Here is an 18,746-nt window from a genome sequence, read left to right on the forward strand (position 1 = left end):
GCATTGGCAGGCGGATTCTTAACCACTGGACCACCAGAGAAGTCCTTCCGTCTTTCTTTTGTCACTTTCACATTATATCATAAACTCCAAGTGTACCAGACGACCTTCTTCACTCCTAACGTTTCCTGTCTCCTCGCTTCTCTGTGCCGGGAAGACTTGTGCGCTATGCCTCTTCCTGGAATGCATATTGCTGTGCAGTCTGCCCACTAAATTTCCTCCTCATCAAAGCTTGCTCATCCTTTAAAGTTTCAGCTCAACTACTCCTCTCTCTGGGAAACATTCCCAGATCTTTAATCCACATACCCAGCATAATTAATCATCGCTGCCTTCGCGTTCCCACAGCATTCGGCGCACACTGTAGCTTATCACCTTGTTAAGCAACATAGCAGTGGCCTCCCCTAGATTATGAGTTTCCTGAGCACCAAGAGTTTGTTCTTATTTGTTCTTATAGCTTAAGCCCTACTGGGCTTCTGTCCATGGGATGGATCCTGCTGGCCCCACTGTGGGATACTGCCTTTTATTCTCCTTTTATTCTGCCCTTTATTCTCATTAGGGAGCTGCCTTATGGCTAAAGTTTACTAAGTTGTACAGGCCTCTCCCTGGTGATAAGAGAATCTAAAGATGGACGAGGTGCAGCCTGTTAAAATGTTGGAATTTGTAACCAAGCCTGAAGAGGGCTAAACAAGTTTGGAAGGGGACAAAATTAGGAAGAGATGAAGCTTAATCTTTCAGAAAAACTTCTCACATGGTCAGTGGGACCTGGGAGAATAGCCATTGACACAGAAGAAGATAAGATGATCTAGTGTAGAAAAGGAACACTGTAATAATTTTTTTTTAAGTAATTATCCCTTTGACTGCGCTGGGTCTTTAGTTGCAACATAGGAATCTTTAGCTGCAGCATGTGGGATCTAGTTCCCTGACCAGGCATCAAACCCAGGTCCCCTGCATCCAGAGTGAGAGTCTTAGCCACCAGACCACCAGGGATGTCCCCAGGAACAGTACAATAGTTTTTAAAAATTAAGATTTCCCTTTCTCTGACCTTTTCTTGATATGATTGTGTTGATGTTAACGTTATTACTGAAACTTAATCCCAAGGTATCAGGATATACTCCAAACAGCTGTGAATGTGGCCATTCACTGATTTGCCCCCACCACTTGGACATACAGGGGTAGGGCTTTCTGTTTCCACAGTCATGGAGCCTGGGTTGTTCCAGTTAAAGTACCAATGACAGGCACTTAAATTAGACCATACAGAGTGAAGGAAAATCATTGGCCCTTTCATTTTCATCAGGTCAACACACTTTAAAGGTTTGTAGTTATACACTTCGACCTCTATGGGTTTCTAGAACAACAATGTACCGTCCAGAACGATAAGACCCAGCAGGTGATGTGGCTTTTCTGAAAGTTTATTCAGTCACCTCAGGACACACCTAAAGGTAGGCTGATGCCAAAGTACACAGGCCACTGGGTGTGAGCCTGCCGGGAGCAGAGACTGGGAGGACTAATGGAGCTGTTGGCATGGTGACAGACTGCAGGTCTGGTCTGGCCTGCATGACAGCTGCTCATGTTCCCAGGACCAGAGCCAGCTGGTGGCTCACGGCAGTGGTTTCTGGGTCCTGGCTCCATCCCAAGACCAGCCCAAGCTCCTTAGCCCTGACCTGGCTGTGGCTTTGTTCTGTTTCCAAACTGTGGTTCCGACCCCTGAGCCAGAAGGTGAAGGCAGGCCTTTGCTCCCTAAACCATGCCCTTCTCCCGGCCGGACATACAGCCTGCTCTGGGCGGGCCTGGGGGCCAGAGGAAAGGGCCAGGCCTTTGAGGTTAAACATGGTCAGTCTAAGAACTTTTATATAGTGCTTTCGCCCCTTCTGAAGTGGTCTCAGTGTACACTTCTGTGGTGCTGCCTGTGCATTGGGCCCCAAGAGTGGGTAGAGATCACAAGGGATGGAGCAAAAGTTGGCAGCACATTATCCTAACCTTGGAACATTCAGAAGGCAGCTCAAAAACTGGACTTCACAACTGGCCTTGTTTCCACAAGAAGTGTCACTTCAGCTCAGGGTCTCCTAAAGTGAAGTCAGGAATATCACAACATTCTCAAAATAAGATGGATTTTAATCTCTATCAGAATATTTCACAAACACTCCAAAGAAAAACCTCCACGATTTCAGTCTTTTGCCAAGTGTATCTAAATCATCTCTAGAATGTGTCTGTATCTTTAGTAATCAGAATGGGCGGTCTTGCTGTGCAAATCAGCTGCTGGTCCTCCCACAGCCCACTGCCTTCCTGAGCTCCTAAACTCCTCCCCTCCTCTGTGGAGCTCTGAAATACGCCGTTAGAACAGAGTCTTTATTTGCCTGTTCCCCCCTCAGTTTCTGTCTAATTCTCCCAGATTGTGAGAGACACAATAAAGGGGAAAATTTTTTTGTTTTTCAGAGCTTCCCTTTTACAAACTCTTTTTTTAGAAACCGCAACCTCGGATCCCAGCAGAGGTTCCTGGGGGTTTTAAGAACATCAATCAGTTTCGCAGCTGGAGGCCGAGGCTTTCCTCAGGGAAGACTTTTTACATAAAACAGATTGTACTTTGTCCTTGCCAGGGCAGACAAAGGTTTAAATTAAATATGCAGTAAGCTGCATTTGGCTGCTTGCCACAGCCTGGGGGAGGAGGAAGGGAGATCTTGTCTCTACTGTCCCCTTCTCTCTATGGTAGTTGTTTAATCCCCCCCCACCCCCCCCACCCCACCCCCGCCCAGTGAAAGGAGCCTGGAGTTGAGATGCTGGCTCAGAGTTAGGGTTTTCTGCAAGTTCATTGTGTAACAAGTCACCTAGCCACCTGGGACTTCAGTTTCCTCTTCTGTATAATGAAGATTTGGAGATGATCTGGAAAGGTCTTTTTCATACTGAACCTTCTAGTTCAGGTCAGTTCAGTTCAGTCGCTCAGTAGTGTCTGACACTTTGAAACCCCATGAATTGAAGCACGCCAGGCCTCCCTGTCGATCACCAACTCCCGGAGTTCACCCAAACTCATGTCCCTCAAGTTATCTCCAAATTCTGCCGCCTGGATTTCCAACAAATGCCCCAAGCCTCAGCTAAGAGTAATGCATCTTCACTGGTGCTTGGGTGACTGAGGTGACCAGGCTCCTTTTTCCTTGGATCTAGGAACCAGGAATGTCATATTATAAGAGAAAGGCCCAATAGAACCTGATAAATGGCAACTGACTTGTCTCTCAGTTTTAGGGAGTAATAGATAGTGATGGGGGTTGTCGTGAATTGAAGAGAAAGACCCTTCAAAAAGGACTGAAAAGAAAAAGTGTTAATCGTTCAGTTGTGTCCAACTCTTTGTGACCCAGGGGCTATAGCCCATGAATGAACGTACGGCAAAGGCTAATAGAGTTTTGCCAAGAGAACACAGTGGTCATAGCGAACACCCTCTTCCAACAACACAAGAGAAGACTCTATACATGGACATCACCAGATGGTCAATACTGAAATCAGATTGATTATATTCTTTGCAGCCAAAGATGGAGAAGCTCTATAGTCAGAAAAAACAAGACCGGAAGCTGACTGTGGCTCAGATCATGTACTGCTTATTGCCAAATTCAGACTTAAATAGAAGAAAGTAGGGAAAACCACTAGACCATTCAGGTACAACCTAAATCAAATCCCTTACGATTATACAGTGGAAGTGAGAAATAGATTCAAGGGATTAGATCTGATAGAGTGCCTGAAGAACTATGGAGGTTTGTGACATTGTACAGGAGACAGGGATCAAGACCATCCCCAAGAAAAAGAAATGCAAAAAAGCAAAATGGCTGTCTGAGGAGGCCTTACAAATAGCTGTGAAAAGAAGAGAAGCGAAAAGTAAAGGTGAAAAGGCAAGATATACCCATTTGAATGCAGAGTTCCAAAGAAGAGCAAGGACAGATAAGAAAGCCTTCCTCAGTGATCAATGCAAAGAAATAGAGGGAAACAACAGAATGGGAAAGACTAGAGATCTCTTCAAAAAAGTTAGAGACACCAAGGGAACATTTCATGCAAAGATGGGCTCAATAAAGGACAGAAATGTTATGGACCTAACAGAAGCAGAAGATATTAAGAAGAGGTGGCAAGAATACACAGAAGAACTGTACAAAAAAGATCTTCATGACTCAGATCTTCACGATGGTGTGATCACTCAGCTAGAGCCAGACATCCTGGAATGCGAAGTCAAGTGGGCCTTAGGAAGCATCACTACGAACAAAGCTAGTGAAAGTGATGGAATTTCAGTTGAGCATTTCAAGTCCTAAAAGATGATGCTGTGAAAGTGCTGTATTCAATATGTCAGCAAATTTGGAAAACTCATTGGTGGCCACAGGACTGGAAAAAGTCAGTTTTCATTTCAATCCCAAAGAAAGGCAAAGCCAAAGAATGCTAAACTACCGCATGATTGTTCTCATCTCACACGCTAGTAAAGTAATGCTCAAAATTCTCTGAGCCAGGCTTCAACAGTACATGAACTGTGAACTTGCAGATGTTCAAGCTGGATTTAGAAAAGGCAGAGGAACCAGAGATCAAATTGCCAGGATCCACTGGATCATGGAAAAAGCAAGAGAGTTCCAGAAAAACATCTATTTCTGCTTTATTGACTATGCCAAAGCCTTTGACTGTGTGGATCATGACAAACTGTGGAAAATTCTGAAAGAGATGGGAATACCAGACCACCTGACCTGCCTCTTGAGAAATCTGTATGCAGGTCAGGAAGCAACAGTTAGAACTGGACATGGAACAACACACTGGTTCCAAATTGGGAAAGGAATACATCAAGACTGTATATTGTTACCCTGCTTATTTAACTTATATGTAGAGTACATCATGCGAAATGCTGGGCTGGATGAAGCACAAGCTGGAATCAAGATTGGTGGGAGAAATATCAATAACTTCAGATATGCAGATGACACCACCCTTATGGCAGAAAGTGAAGAAGAACTAAAGAACTTCTTGATGAAAGTGAAAGAGGAGAGTGAAAAAGTTGGCTTAAAACTCAACATTCAGAAAACTAAGATCATGGCATCCAGTCCTGTCACTTCATGGCAAATAGAGGGGGAAACAGTGGAAACAGGGACAGACTTTCTTTTTTTGGGCTCCAAAATCACTGCAGATGGTGACTGCAGCCATGAAATTAAAAGATGCTTACTCCTTGGAAAGCTGACCAACCTAGACAGCATATTAAAAAGCAGAGACATTACTTTGCCAACAAAGGTCTATCTAGTCAAAGCTATGGTTTTTCCAGTAGACATGTATGGATGGGATAGTTGGAGTATAAAGAAAGATGAGCCCTGAAGAATTGATGCTTTTGAATTGTGGTGTTGGAGAAGACTTGAGAATCCCTTGGACTGCCAGGAGATCCAACCAGTCCATCCTAAAGGAAATCAGTCCTGAATGTTCATTGGAAGGACTGATGCTGAAGCTGAAACTCCAATACTTTGGCCATCTGATGCGAAGAACTGACTCATTTGAAAAGACTCTGATGCTAGGAAAGATTGAAGGCGGGAGGAGAAGTGGATGACACAGGATGAGATGGCTGGATGGTATCACTGACTCAGTGGACATGGGTTTGAGTAAACTCTGGGAGTTGGTGATGGACACGGAAGCCTGGCATTCTGCAGTCCATGGGGTCGCAAAGAGTTGGACATGAGTGAGTGACTGAACTAAACTGGGCTGTAGACCACCAGGCTCCTCTGTCCATGGAATTTTCCAGGTAAGAATATGAGAGTGGGTTGTCTTTCCATTCTCCTGGGGATATTCCCAATCCAGGAATTGAACCCACGTCTCTTGCATTAGCCTCATCCTAACTCACCTCAAACCAATGATTGCCACTTGGGATTGTGAACCACTCAGGCAGCCAGTTCTTTATTTTGATATGAAACTTCTAAACTTTTAAATATTGGCAACTAATTTAAAAAAATCTTGTGGGTCTCACAAAATAGACTAATAGGACTGTGGAGTAAATTCAGCTTGAAGAGGGTCAGTTTGCCAGGTTCATGGACTTTGAGAAGATAAGAATTTCTGTAGTCTCCATGTCACAAGCTGTTCAGAGAATCTGTGCATTTAAAGTATATTGTAAGCTGCAGAAAATACTATAGATCTGAATGATAGAACTTTAGGTTGTTCAATCATATTTTTTAAATATAGAAAAGTTACACTGGAGGATAAGATTCAGGAAAATAACTTTACCCATATTCAGGCTGCCAATCAATTTTTGGCCTGGGAGTTAATGGTTCTGTTTTTTTTTATTTGTTAAAAATAATTTCTAATGTCTACTTCCAGTTAAAAAAAATTGACTTCATGTTTTTGTGGAAAATATTCTGTGTAATGGAAGACATATTCAAACTTCAAAATTGTAATTTGCCTCTGTAATAATGGTAGACTTGTGTGTTGTTATTATTAGCATATTATTAATAAATGAGCATATCATTTTAGTATATAATTGAATGTTAAGATTTGTATTGTAAAGGTAATATGCTTTTTAGTTTTCTGTCATTTGGATACCTATGTGTTCTATAAACACATAGGTTTCCTTTGGAGAAAGAAATGGCAACCCACTCCAGTATTCATGCCTGGAAAATCCCATGGACCGAGGAGCCTGGTGGGCTACATTCCATGGGGTCGCAAAGAGTTGGACACGACTGATCGACTTCTGTGTCTGTGTGTGTGTGTGTTCTATAAAACTGTAACAATTGCAATAATAAGTCTGCTAAAGAGAAGTAAATGAGAGAAGTTTTGTTCTCTTCATGTTAAAGTTAGGCATAGTTTTTTTATCTTGAGAGAGAGAATCAAATGCAAATGGGATTTAATCCCTTAGAACATTCACTTAAGTGGCTAGATTAACTTTTTTGCTATTTTCATTGTATAAGAAATGCAAATTTGAATTTGAAGAATGTATTTGAAATACATTCAATTATTCAACTACTATGCAAGTAACATTTGAACAAAGTAATTTATTGGGAAACAAGACAAAATGATTTTTCTTGAAATGCCATAACCTTACTAAGTAAAATAACTGAAGTGGCACCTAAATATAAAGGCATTTCCTTATTCGTGGATAGATAATAATTCTCTTTTCAGCTTTTTTCCTTGATCTTAGTAACCTATTAACATAAGAACTTCATTTTTTTCTCATCTAGAGTTTGTACCATTTTCTTACCTTGTATTGAAGCCTTTTATCTTTTTGTCTAATGTATACAGTAGATCTCTTGGATTTGATCCATTAATTTATAGCTTCTGACATAATTTACAAATGTATTTTGTAGTTTGAAGCTTTCACTTTTAGTAAATTGAAGGACACAAGTAAATAGGATTTCTCTCTAAAAGCAGAGTAACATGTGAAATATTTACCCAATGAGATGGCGCAAGTGTAATCAGAATGAACTCTGCCATGCTTAGGAGAAACACCAGCTGTAAACAACTGTCCCAGACTTACTGGTTCTTTTTAACAACAAGTTGCAACTGTGTAATTATTATTGCTAGGATAATTATAGTATAGGGAAGCACTGTAACATTTGGCGGCTGTGCTAGTCTGGATAACTAACCACTAGCTGCCACAATAGACCAACTCTGAAGTCTCAGGGGCTTTACACAACAAAAAGTGTCTTTCTTGTAAACACGAAGTGATGCAGTCAGCAGGGATTTCCTTCCACCCGAAGGCCCCAGGCCCATCATCTTGTGGTGCTGCTATATTAACATGTGGCTTCCAAAGTCACTGCATAAGGGATGGAAAAACAGGAGGCATCCTCCTGGGTCTCACCAATTAATCTTGACCTGGAAGTGGTACCTGATACTTCCGCCCACCTTTCACTGGCCAGAACTAGACACATGGCATTGTTTTGTGAATCTGCAGCCCAAGTACTGATGGTGATTTCTATTTCACATCACACATCTATTTACCTCACGGTGCCTTGAGACCTTTGCTGCTGGCTCATAACCTGACTGTGACCTCTTTGCTTCTATAACTAGACTTATCATACTCTCTCCAGTCTATTTATGGCTCAGATACACAAAAGGAATGATCTGACTGGCTTATTTATCATCATTGTCTTTGTTTAAAGTCATATGAAACGCACTGTCCAGTCTGCAGATGACTACTCTTGATTGTGTGCCGACACCTGTTTTATCCATCTGTGGGAAGGAGTTTGGAAATAAATTGCATAGGATTTTGGAGGCAAAATGAATAAATAAATTTGGTACAATTATTTTGAATAGTGAAAATTTAAAAACATATAACAATGTTTTCATTGTTATTGTTATAATACCACAATAATTGCAAAATCAAAAGTTCTCAAGCTTTTGTAAAGAACTACAGCTTTACGTTTTCCAAGCATATTGAAGTAGCTGTTATGTCAATCCATAAACTAAAGTGTATAGAAAAGTAACTTTGTTTTTTTCAATAGCTGAATTTAATTTCTGTTTCATGTCTCTATTCCATCAAGTGGGAGCAACTAAATTTTGTTAAATTTCAGGCCTCCCTGACCTGCCGAGGGTTGCATCTAAGATTCAAGGGGTTTATGTAGCATCGTGGCATTGGAGGGTGCATAATCTTGCCCTCTGTATAAATCCCCCCTAGCTTTCATGAGCTACTAACCATGACAGAGACCACCACTTATCTACAGAATTGATGTTTTTGAACTGTGGTGTTGGAGAAGATTCTTGAGAGTCCCTTGGACTGCCAGGAGATCCAACCAGTCCATCCTAAAGGAAATCAGTCCTGAATATTCATTGGAAAGACTGATACTGAAGCTGAAACTCCATTACTTTGGCCACCTGATGTGAAGAACTGACTCTTTGAAAAGACCCTGATGCTGGGAAAGATTGAGGGCAGGAGGAGAAGGGGACGACAGAGGATGAGATGGTTGGATGGCATCACTGACTCGATGGACATGAGTTTGAGTAAGCTCTGGGAGTTGGTGATGGACAGGGAGGCCTGGTGTGCTGCAGTCCATGGGGTTGCAAAGAGTTGGACATGATTGAGTAACTGAAATGAACTGAACCTGGCTCACATAGGTCTCTGTGTGCTGCTAACATGCAAATGCTTCCTTACCTGCTATATTATGAGAAGCTCTGTTTCTCGGCTTGTCTTACATTTATGCATTCATTCTACTGCGGCAACACCACTTTGTGGCTTTGGGAACTCAGCGGGACTCTGAGGGGACCATGAGCTAAGACATAGCGTGCAGCTTTTCCACCTACTCCTATACGTGCTGAACACAGCTCTCAGGTTTCATCTGCAGAAGGGGCAGAGTCTTCTGCTCTAGAATTCTTAAGCGAAGTTAGGCATTTTATTTGTCCTCCTTCTGACCTCAAGCAGTGGGCTCAGATTAGGATGGGAGTAGATCAGACTTGGGCTTTCCAGGTGGTGCTGGTGGTAAAGAACCCCCCTGCCAATGTGGGAAACGTAAGAGACACAGGTTTGATCCCTAGCTTGGGAAGATCCTCTGGAGGAGGGCATGGCAACCCACTCCAGTATGCTTGTCTGGGAAATCCCATAGACATGGTGGGCTACAGTCCATAGAGTTGCAAAGAGTTGGGCACCATTGAAGCTACGTGACACACACAGAGGATCAGATGCAGGGCTCATCTCAGGGGCACACTAGTGTCTTGGTTTTTCTTTCAAATCTCCATACTCTTCCCCATCAGACAAATCTTTTTGAGAACTGGCAACACAGGAGGCTTTGTCCTAACATGTCAGGTTTCTTAAGCTTATAAAATTTTCTGGATTCTGCTGTGTCATTCTCTGAGACAATGAAGGCAGAACATCTTATGAAATGGAGAATGGTGATAACTACAATAGTGTAGATGGATGAAAGTATCTGTTAATATTTCAGAATTTCATCTGTCATTTTGCTGGCAGTCAATATTGCCAAATACTTGTCTTTTAGGAGTTTCTTCAGTCCATAAATAAGAGTTATTTGTCATCATGCTGTGAAAAGTTCATTGGCTCAAGATTTAGAAGGTTTATGTTCTAAGTCCTAGTTTTTTCCATTTCTTTGGAAGCATAACTTCTATGTCAACAGTAAGTGCAAGTCCAACTGTTTGTCTAGTTTATCTGTGGACTTTGATTCTGTTGATTGTGTAGCATTGGGAAATTGACCTAGATAGACTTCATGTTCCAGTTTTTACTATATATTCCCATAGCACTTTGTACCTCAGCTACAGGGACTTATGTGGTTTAATAATAATAGTTAATATTTAAGTAGCATTTCTAATCACCAAGTATTATTTCTAGTGCTTTGCATGTACTAGTTCATTTGTTATTTATTTATGAGATAGATACTGAGAAACAATCCAAAATAGAGATAAATTTAAAGCTACACAGTCTAGTTCCAAGGTTAGTGCTCTTAATTACTGTGGTGCCCAGTCTCTTAAAATAGAGAGTAATTTGAAGGAAAGAAATGGGAAATGTATTATTGTGTTCATTACTGGAGTACTTTCCTAGTTTGATTTATAAGCACCAGTCTTTCAAAAGTAAACTATGATTCCATTCTGCCTAAATTCTGCATATATTATCCAAAATTTCAGGTATGCTGAGGAAGAGCTGAATGAATGCTAATATTACCATTATTAGTATTATTAAGCTATTATTTTTCTAAGGTGAATAATAAATACATTTATTTAAACTCCTCCTTTCAAAAATGGGTTTAGGCCAGAAATCAACACAAGTAACTCTTTTCATTCCCACTTGGAAATAATAATTCAAAAATAGAACTAACTGGATAATAATTAAGAAATAATTTCCCTTTTTTTGGGTTCTGCACATTAAAAGTTTACCCTGGTTGAACAGTGTAATTGCAGTATAACGGCATGATAAGACCTTATTGCCATCTAGTGTCAGGAAGGAGCACTGCAGCAATGATGCCTTTTCGTTCCTCTTCCGCTGGCAGCTTTCTTCATTGATGGATCTACATCGCTATTAACCTGCACTCCCAGGTGGCACTGTTTGATTGATGGTAAAGACCATCAGCCATTGATTCTGTGGCCTATTTTAATAATTTGATTTCAGAGTAACTCATTTCATTTCTTACTTCCAAAGCATGGTTTATTTTATGAGGATGCTCTCCGGGGACCGTAAGAATTTTCATCCAAGTTAGTAACTGTGTCTAAATAGTTTGAATGTGCTCAGCCCTAAAAGATTTCTTTACTTTAGCTTCAAGATGCTAAACATGGGAAAAATCTTCATGACTTATATTTAAATTGTTATGAAATGTTTCAGACACTCAGAAGGACATAAAGAATAAAAATTTACGAACCCAGTGTATTAAAAGGTCTATTGCTATGTAACAAGTTGCCTCAAAATGCAGCAGCTTAAACAGCAAACATCTGTTTTCTTACAGAGTTTATGTGGGTCGGGAGTCAGGGACTGGCTTAACTGGATAGCTCAGGCTCAGGGTCTCTTAGAAGTACAGGTAAGCTGTGTGCTGGGGTTGCAGTAATCTCAACCCACTTGAGATTTCCAGGCTCACTTGGGGCTGGAAAATCTGCTTCAAGATCACTCACTCACGTTGGCGGTTTCTGTTTCTGGCTGGCTGTTTGCTAGAGTCTCAGTTCTACAACTAGAACTTTTTTTTTTTTTACTGCCCACAGGCTTAGTTGCTCTGAGACATATGGGATCTTCCCAGACTAGAGATCAAACCCGTGTCTCCTGCATTAGTAGGCAGATTCTTTACCACTGAGCCACCAGGAATGCCCTACAAGTGGAACCCTCATAGGACTTGCTTCTCCTGGACTCAGAAGTGGGATGGTGGCAGGGAGGGGATGGGAGGGTGGGAGTGAGGAAGAGTGAGGGAAGCCACAGTCTTCCTAATCTCAGAAGTAACTTTAACTTGTACCAGATGTTACTGGCCACACAATCCAGCCTCAGTTCCAGGTGGCAGGGGACTCCAAGAAGGTGTGAATAATGGGAGGTAGTCACCAGTGATCACTGGAGTCATCTTGATTGATGGCTGCTTACTAGACCCGTCATCAAGCTTTTTTAGTTTTTCTAATTAGAGTATAATTGCTTTACATTATTGCGTTAGTTTCTGCTGTACAATGAAGTCAATCACTTATATGTGTACATATATCCCCTTCCTCTTGGACCCCAAACCCTGCCCCTTTAGGTCATCACAGAGCACCAGAGTTGAGCTCTGCCTACCTAAATGGTAATCATCATTATGAAGTTTATGTTTTTCAACACCATAGGTGTTTAATACTTGTCTTAGTCCATTCAGGATGCTATTAATATAACAAAATACTACAGACTGTGTGACTTTTTAAAACAGAAATTTGTTACTGGAAGCTGGAAGACTGAGATCAAAGTGCTAAGCATGGTCAAATGAAGGCCGGCTTCAGGGTCGCAGACTTCTTATCTTCATATAGCAGAAAGGGACAAAGGAGCTCTTGTCCCCTTTTACAAGGCTAAGCTCATTCATGAGGGCTCTGCCTTCATGATCGAATCACCTCTCAAAGGCCCCACCTCTTAATAGCATTGCACTGACCGTTAAGATTTCAACATTTATTACCATATATGTATGAATCCATAAAGGATATACAGTAGGTATTTTTTCAAGCTTTGTAGAAGTGGTATTTTAACATAAACATCATTCTGTCACACTGCTCAACATGTTTTCTGAGATTTATCCATGTTGATACCTGAAATTCTAATTTTCCCTTTAACCCCTTTACAATATTTCTTGCATGCATATAATATATTTTATTTTAAAATTCCCTTTACTGGACATTTAAGTGATTTTCTTTCCTTTTGTTATTCCTGCAATTATAATCTTTCTACTTGCCTCCTATATACTATAATTGTTGTTGTTTAGTCACAGAGTCATGTCCTACTCTTTTGCGACCCCATGGACTGTAGCCCGCCAGGCTCCTCTGTCTATGGAATTTCTCAGGCAACACTCCTGGAGTGAGCTGCCATTTGCTTCTGCAGGGGATCTTCCTGACCCAGGGATCGACCCTGTGTCTCCTGCTTGGCAGGCAGATCCTTTACCACCTGGGAGCCACCTGGGAAGCCCGAATACTATAGTATTTATACTTAAAAGTAGTATACAGGTCTTGCCAGCTTGAAGCATGTGCACCATTTACCTAGTTACTGGATGCTGCCAGATTTCTCACTCCTGGTTTTTTCTTCTGCTTCTCTTAAATTATCTCCAATTTTTCCTAGTGAAGATCATATCTTGTATATGTCCAAGTCCTTCAGCTCATCTCTCATTGCTCTTAACTAAATAAAGTTCATAATTTTAATGTCTCTGTGTGCTGCATTCTGGATAAGTTTTTCACTGGTATCTTCCAATTCACTAATTGTTCAGTGTGTCTGGACTAGTATTTTCCTGATTATTGCATTTTTAATTTCAATGATTCTATTTTCACTTCTAAGATTTTAAATGGACTCTGTCTTACTTTCTCTTTGCTTTTTCTGTTTTGGTTTTTGCCTTACAAATTCTTGCTTCATAAGGTGAAATGTATTCCATATTCAATTACTAAATATACTTATTTTCAAATTTTGTGAGACTCAAATATTAGTTTGTTTTGGATTCCATTTACATTTGGATTACAGAAGTTTTGGCTATCTTTCTTTGCATATTTTTCGTGGCTTTGGAACTTTGGTTTGTGGACACATTTTGAGGCACGGCTATACTTCTGAATAAAACATCTACTCTCTTTCTACTCTCATGAGGATGAGATGGGATCTGTGATTTATAGAAAGTAAAGCTTATTTTATAAGCTGACTATAAAGCTTTAATTAAGCTCCATGGAGAATTCCATTTTTTCACCCTTTCGTCATTAGTAAAGTTTTGTTTCAGTGGGCCAGGCTTGTTGATACTCACGAAAGTGACATGCGTCCATGTTTGGGCTAAAGTGTTTAAGGAGTAGCTCAGGACAGGTTGGTAGTAACTGCAATAATTACTGAAGATATCCAAGGGGAGTGGACTTCCCTGGTGGCTCATTGGTACAGTATCTTCCTGCCAATGCAAAAGACACGGGTTTGATCCCTGATCCAGGAAGGTCCCCTGGAGAAGGAAATGGCAACCTACTCCAGAATTCTTGCCTGGGAAATCCCATGGACAGAGGAGCCTGGCGGGCTACAGTCCATGGGGTCACAACAAGTTGGACATGACTTAGCAACTGAACAACAACAACTCCAAGGGGAAGGTGAATCTTGGGAAACTAGTGTTGTCTTTCTTAACCTTTTAAAATTATAGCTCAAAAAAATAAAATAAAATAAAATTATAGCTCCATCAGATAAGATGTGGTTGATCTTTATTTTCTGTTGTTTCTATTATGAAAACAGATTGTGTGTTCTCCCACACTGCCCTCCCCTGCCTAATATAATATTACACTATGATATGAAATAAACTTTCAAATTATACTCACCAGTCTGGAGATTCAGACACATTTTTGCTTCTTCTTACTTGAGAATGACTATCTGGGAACACAGTCTAGCTGTTTCTTCCCACATTGAGGGTCTCTTTCCATTGCCAGTGTTGGGGGATCCAAGTTCTATTTTATTAAGGAAAGTAACAATTTTCCTTTTAGAGGTTGGAAACAACACACAATTCCTATCTCAAATTTTCAGACTTATTTTTTTAGAAAACGAACATGTATTATGTGTAATGTGTGTTATTACATAGTCACTGAAGGAATTTTAGAACGTCTGGGAAAGTAGAAGATGAAACGTATCTAGAAATCTGTTTTACAATTAACTATTAATATTTTGATATATTATTTATATAGAAATCATTTTAAAGTAATATAATATCTACTGTTTTGATCTAGAAGTACATTGTGAATATTTAATATATCAACAAAGTATGTTTATAAAACACATTTTTAAATGCAAATTTTAATATCTATAGATTTAAAAATAGCAGCATTTTCTCAGTTGCATTGAAGACTTATGGAGAGGATTGATCTATGTGTTATTCATATACTGATTCATTTCTTCAGTGCACATTTTAAGTTGCCAGTTTGTTCTAAGAACATTGCTAGAATCTGGGTGTACAGAGCCGAGTCAGATGTTTTCAGTTTCATTTTCACCTTCACAGGCTTAGAGGCTAGTGGTTGGGACAGGTAAGTTACAGGTTGGTAATGTAATGTACACAGCATAAGGCAGCACTGGATAAAATGGAGAACAGAGTAAGTGCCCTGTTTTATTACCAGGGAATCCCCTCTGTTGTGAAAGGCACTGATTTATGTACTCTCAAGAAAGAGAAAAAACCCAAGATGGAGAATCTGTAAGGGAAGGAGTTCAGCCCCTTCAGGAGCAAAAGTCAGAAAATCCAAAAGGCTACATTCTCATGGAAAAGGGCTTCCTAGGTGGCTCAGGGATAAAGGATCTGCCTGCCAATGCAGGAGACAAAGGAGACATGGGTTTGATCCCTGGGTTGGGAAGATCCCCTGGAGAAGGGTATGGCAACCCACTCCAGTATTCTTGCCTGGGAAATTCCATGGACAGAGGAACTTGGTGGGCTATAGTCCATGGGGTCACAAAGAGTCGGACATGATGGAGTGACTGAGCACGTAGGCATGCAAGAAGAGATCAGGCAGAAACCTTAAATATTTAAACCTGGTGCTGGGTGGAAGGAGGAAAACTAAATTTCCCCTGAAAATGGGAACCACAAACAGGTTCTTATTTTGATTTGTGGTCTAAATTTACTCTACCAATATGGGTCAAAAATTTCAAGGAGAGAATTTAAAGTGGTCTCAGTTTTGTATCGACCCATATGACTAGCAAAGACAAACTCAAATCCTTTCTAGAAAAACTTGACTTCCATCCAGACTGACATTAATTGATAAGACTCCATCAATAACAACTATATCTCAATTTCAGTGATGATATAATATGAAAAATAAACATCATGGAAACAATGAAACACAATTACTACTTGGGGAAGAACAGATGAACGTGTCTTAGCATTAAGCTTGTAGGCTTCCAAAACTATCTTGGAAAAAAATAAAGAGACAGCACTGATTGGAAGCAAATTATGGAAGAGAGTCCTCCATCTACTCTCTTTTTTTAAAAAATTGTTTACTCATTTATTTATGTGGCTGCTCGTAGTTCTGGCGTGTAGGATCTTTGATCTTTAGTTGTGGCATGTGGGATCTTTAGTTGTGGCATGTGGGATCTAGTTCCCTGACCTGAGATTAACCTGGGCCCCTGCACTGGAAGTGGGGAGTCTTAGCCACTGGACCACCAGGGAAGTCCCCCTCCATCTATTCTTTGTCAACATCAGAAGTCCAAGACACACTGTTCCAAATGTTGCTACTTTTACATGTCCCAGTGGCATCATGGCCAACCTAAGCTTCTTGAATTTAGGAGCGTAATTCTCACCATGAATACCCCAGTTCCTAGTCTACTGCTTGGCGCAAAGCATGTGTTTGTTTAGGTGGCCATAATAGATACCATAGACCAGATGGCTTAAACAAAAGAAATTTATTTTCTTATAGTTTTGGAGGCTAGAAGTCCAAGGTCAAGGTGCCAGCAAGGTTTGTTTTTGGTGAAGCCTCTTTTGCTAGCTTGTAGACGGCTGCCTTTTGCTATGCCCTCACATGCGCTTTCCTTTGTGTGTGTATGGAGAGAGACAGCTCAAGTGCCTCTTTCTTATAAGGACATCAAATCCTACTGAATTCCGACCTTATTTATCCCTTATTGCCTTTTTTTTTTTTCCCCAGCCGGACCAGGCAGCATGTGGGATCTTAGTTCCTTGACCGGGGATTGAGTCTGTGTGCCTGCCCAGGGAGCATGGAGGCTTAACCACTGGACCACCAGGGAAGTCCCGCAGTTGCCTTCTTTAAAGGTCCTATCTCTGAATAATCACACTGGGAGTCTGGGCTTCAGCACATACATTTTGGTGGGGTGCGGTGGGGGACACAAGTTAGTCCCTAACAACATGTCTTCAATAAGTATTTGTTAAATTAACATCACTTATGTCTATAGGTATCCCTCTTTCTGATGGTTATATTCCCTTAACATAACTTAGAACTGATCTTTTAGGTTTTTGTATGCCTGACTGAATTTGATATTTTCCTTCCCCTTGTGGATCCTTCTGAAGAAATTGATATCTCTGTTCTTTCAGGTATTCACCAATATTTCATAATTGTGAGTATATGCAACACAATTTCTAGAATGGCCAAAATGAAAAGACAGAAATAACCAAGTGTTGGCAAGGATACGGTGCAGCAGGAGTGCTCACACATTGGCGGGGGGAGTGCAAATTGGTACAGTTACTTGGCAAACTCTTTGGCAACATATTAAAGCTAAACACATGCACACAAAAAGAATAAAACACAAGAAAAAAACATAACCCAAACACATGGATACCTATGACCCCAGAAAATTTACTCCTCAGTATTTATGCAACAGAAATAATACATCCATATGTTCATCAGAAGACACAGATGAAAATGTTCAGAGCAGTACTGTGCATAGTAGCCCCAGACTAGAAATTACCTAAATGCCCATCAAAAATAGATGAATAAGCAAACTCTTGGTATAGTCCCTCAATGATGTCTTATACAGTGATGAAAATGAATGATCTGCATCTATGGGCAGCCACACAAAGGAATCTTATATAATGGTAAGTGGAACACTACTTACTGTGTTTGTAAGTGTACTGGCACAAGTGGGCGGTGGAAGCGATTCACCCCAGGTATAGGGAAATGAGGATGTGGATTGTGTGTAGAGAATTTAAAAACAATAATAAAACTGACTAAAAGTCAGTTTTTCTTTTTTATTATCACCATGTGCTGTCATTCAAAGCATTTTAAATTATAAGATACTCCTTCCTGTTGAGGTAGGCCATTTCTTTCCTCACCTTCTCCCACAGTTGTCCCATCACTGGAGTGAAAGAAGTCCATCATAAAACAGTATATACTATATACAAAAAAACAGGCAAAACTGATCTGTGCTGCTAGCAGTCAGGATAGTTTTTTATCTCTTTGGGGGCAGTGCCTGAAATGGAGCAGAAAGGGATTCTACAGGCTGGAAATATCCAGAATATCGGTTATAAGGATGTGTTCAATTTGTGAAAATTTGTAGAGCTGTTCTTTTATTATCTGTGTACTTATCTGTGTATTAGACTCCAATAAGTTTTTCTTTTAAACTACTACTTATTAGGTGTACTTAAGAGTGATCATTTTGCCCAGGAATGTATTTCTGGCTTGATTTTGGGAGGAAATCTTTCTGTCTGCTTTGATGGAAATGTCCATCAGGATCACTCTGTAGCCTGTGGCATATACGTTTAGAATCGACTCCTAAAAACTCAGCACAGACATTTCTTGAGTGCTTGTGACATCGAATAGGTATGAGCTCCCTGTTCTAATGATAAAATAGAGGAGCTGCTTCTTTGGGCAAGAAGAGAAACTGTCTTGTAAGGCACAAAACTAGACATTTACCTTGAAACACAGATGGCAGAAAACCTATAATATCTCTCCTTTGCTGTTTCTGTGGAATGTGAATTCTTTTTGAGGTCACTGCCTTTGCAGAAGAGGCACGGTGTTGGAGCTGGGAAGAATGAGAGTGAGTGGGTGGAGTAGATAGATGCCAAAAGAAGCTAAGGAAGAGCAAGAAAGAGGAGAGAAGACTTTGCTTCTTCTATCCCCATTAACCAGGGTAGATAAAGAGATTAAACAGAACCAAACCATCATTCATTGTCACTGAATAACAGAAAAGACATCACTCCAACAAAAAAAGTAGGAAGGATGTCACCTCAGGATAAAGGATTCTTCTTAAA

Source organism: Bos taurus, chromosome 28, assembly GCF_002263795.3.
Source record: "Bos taurus isolate L1 Dominette 01449 registration number 42190680 breed Hereford chromosome 28, ARS-UCD2.0, whole genome shotgun sequence".
Lineage (NCBI taxonomy): Eukaryota > Metazoa > Chordata > Mammalia > Artiodactyla > Bovidae > Bos > Bos taurus.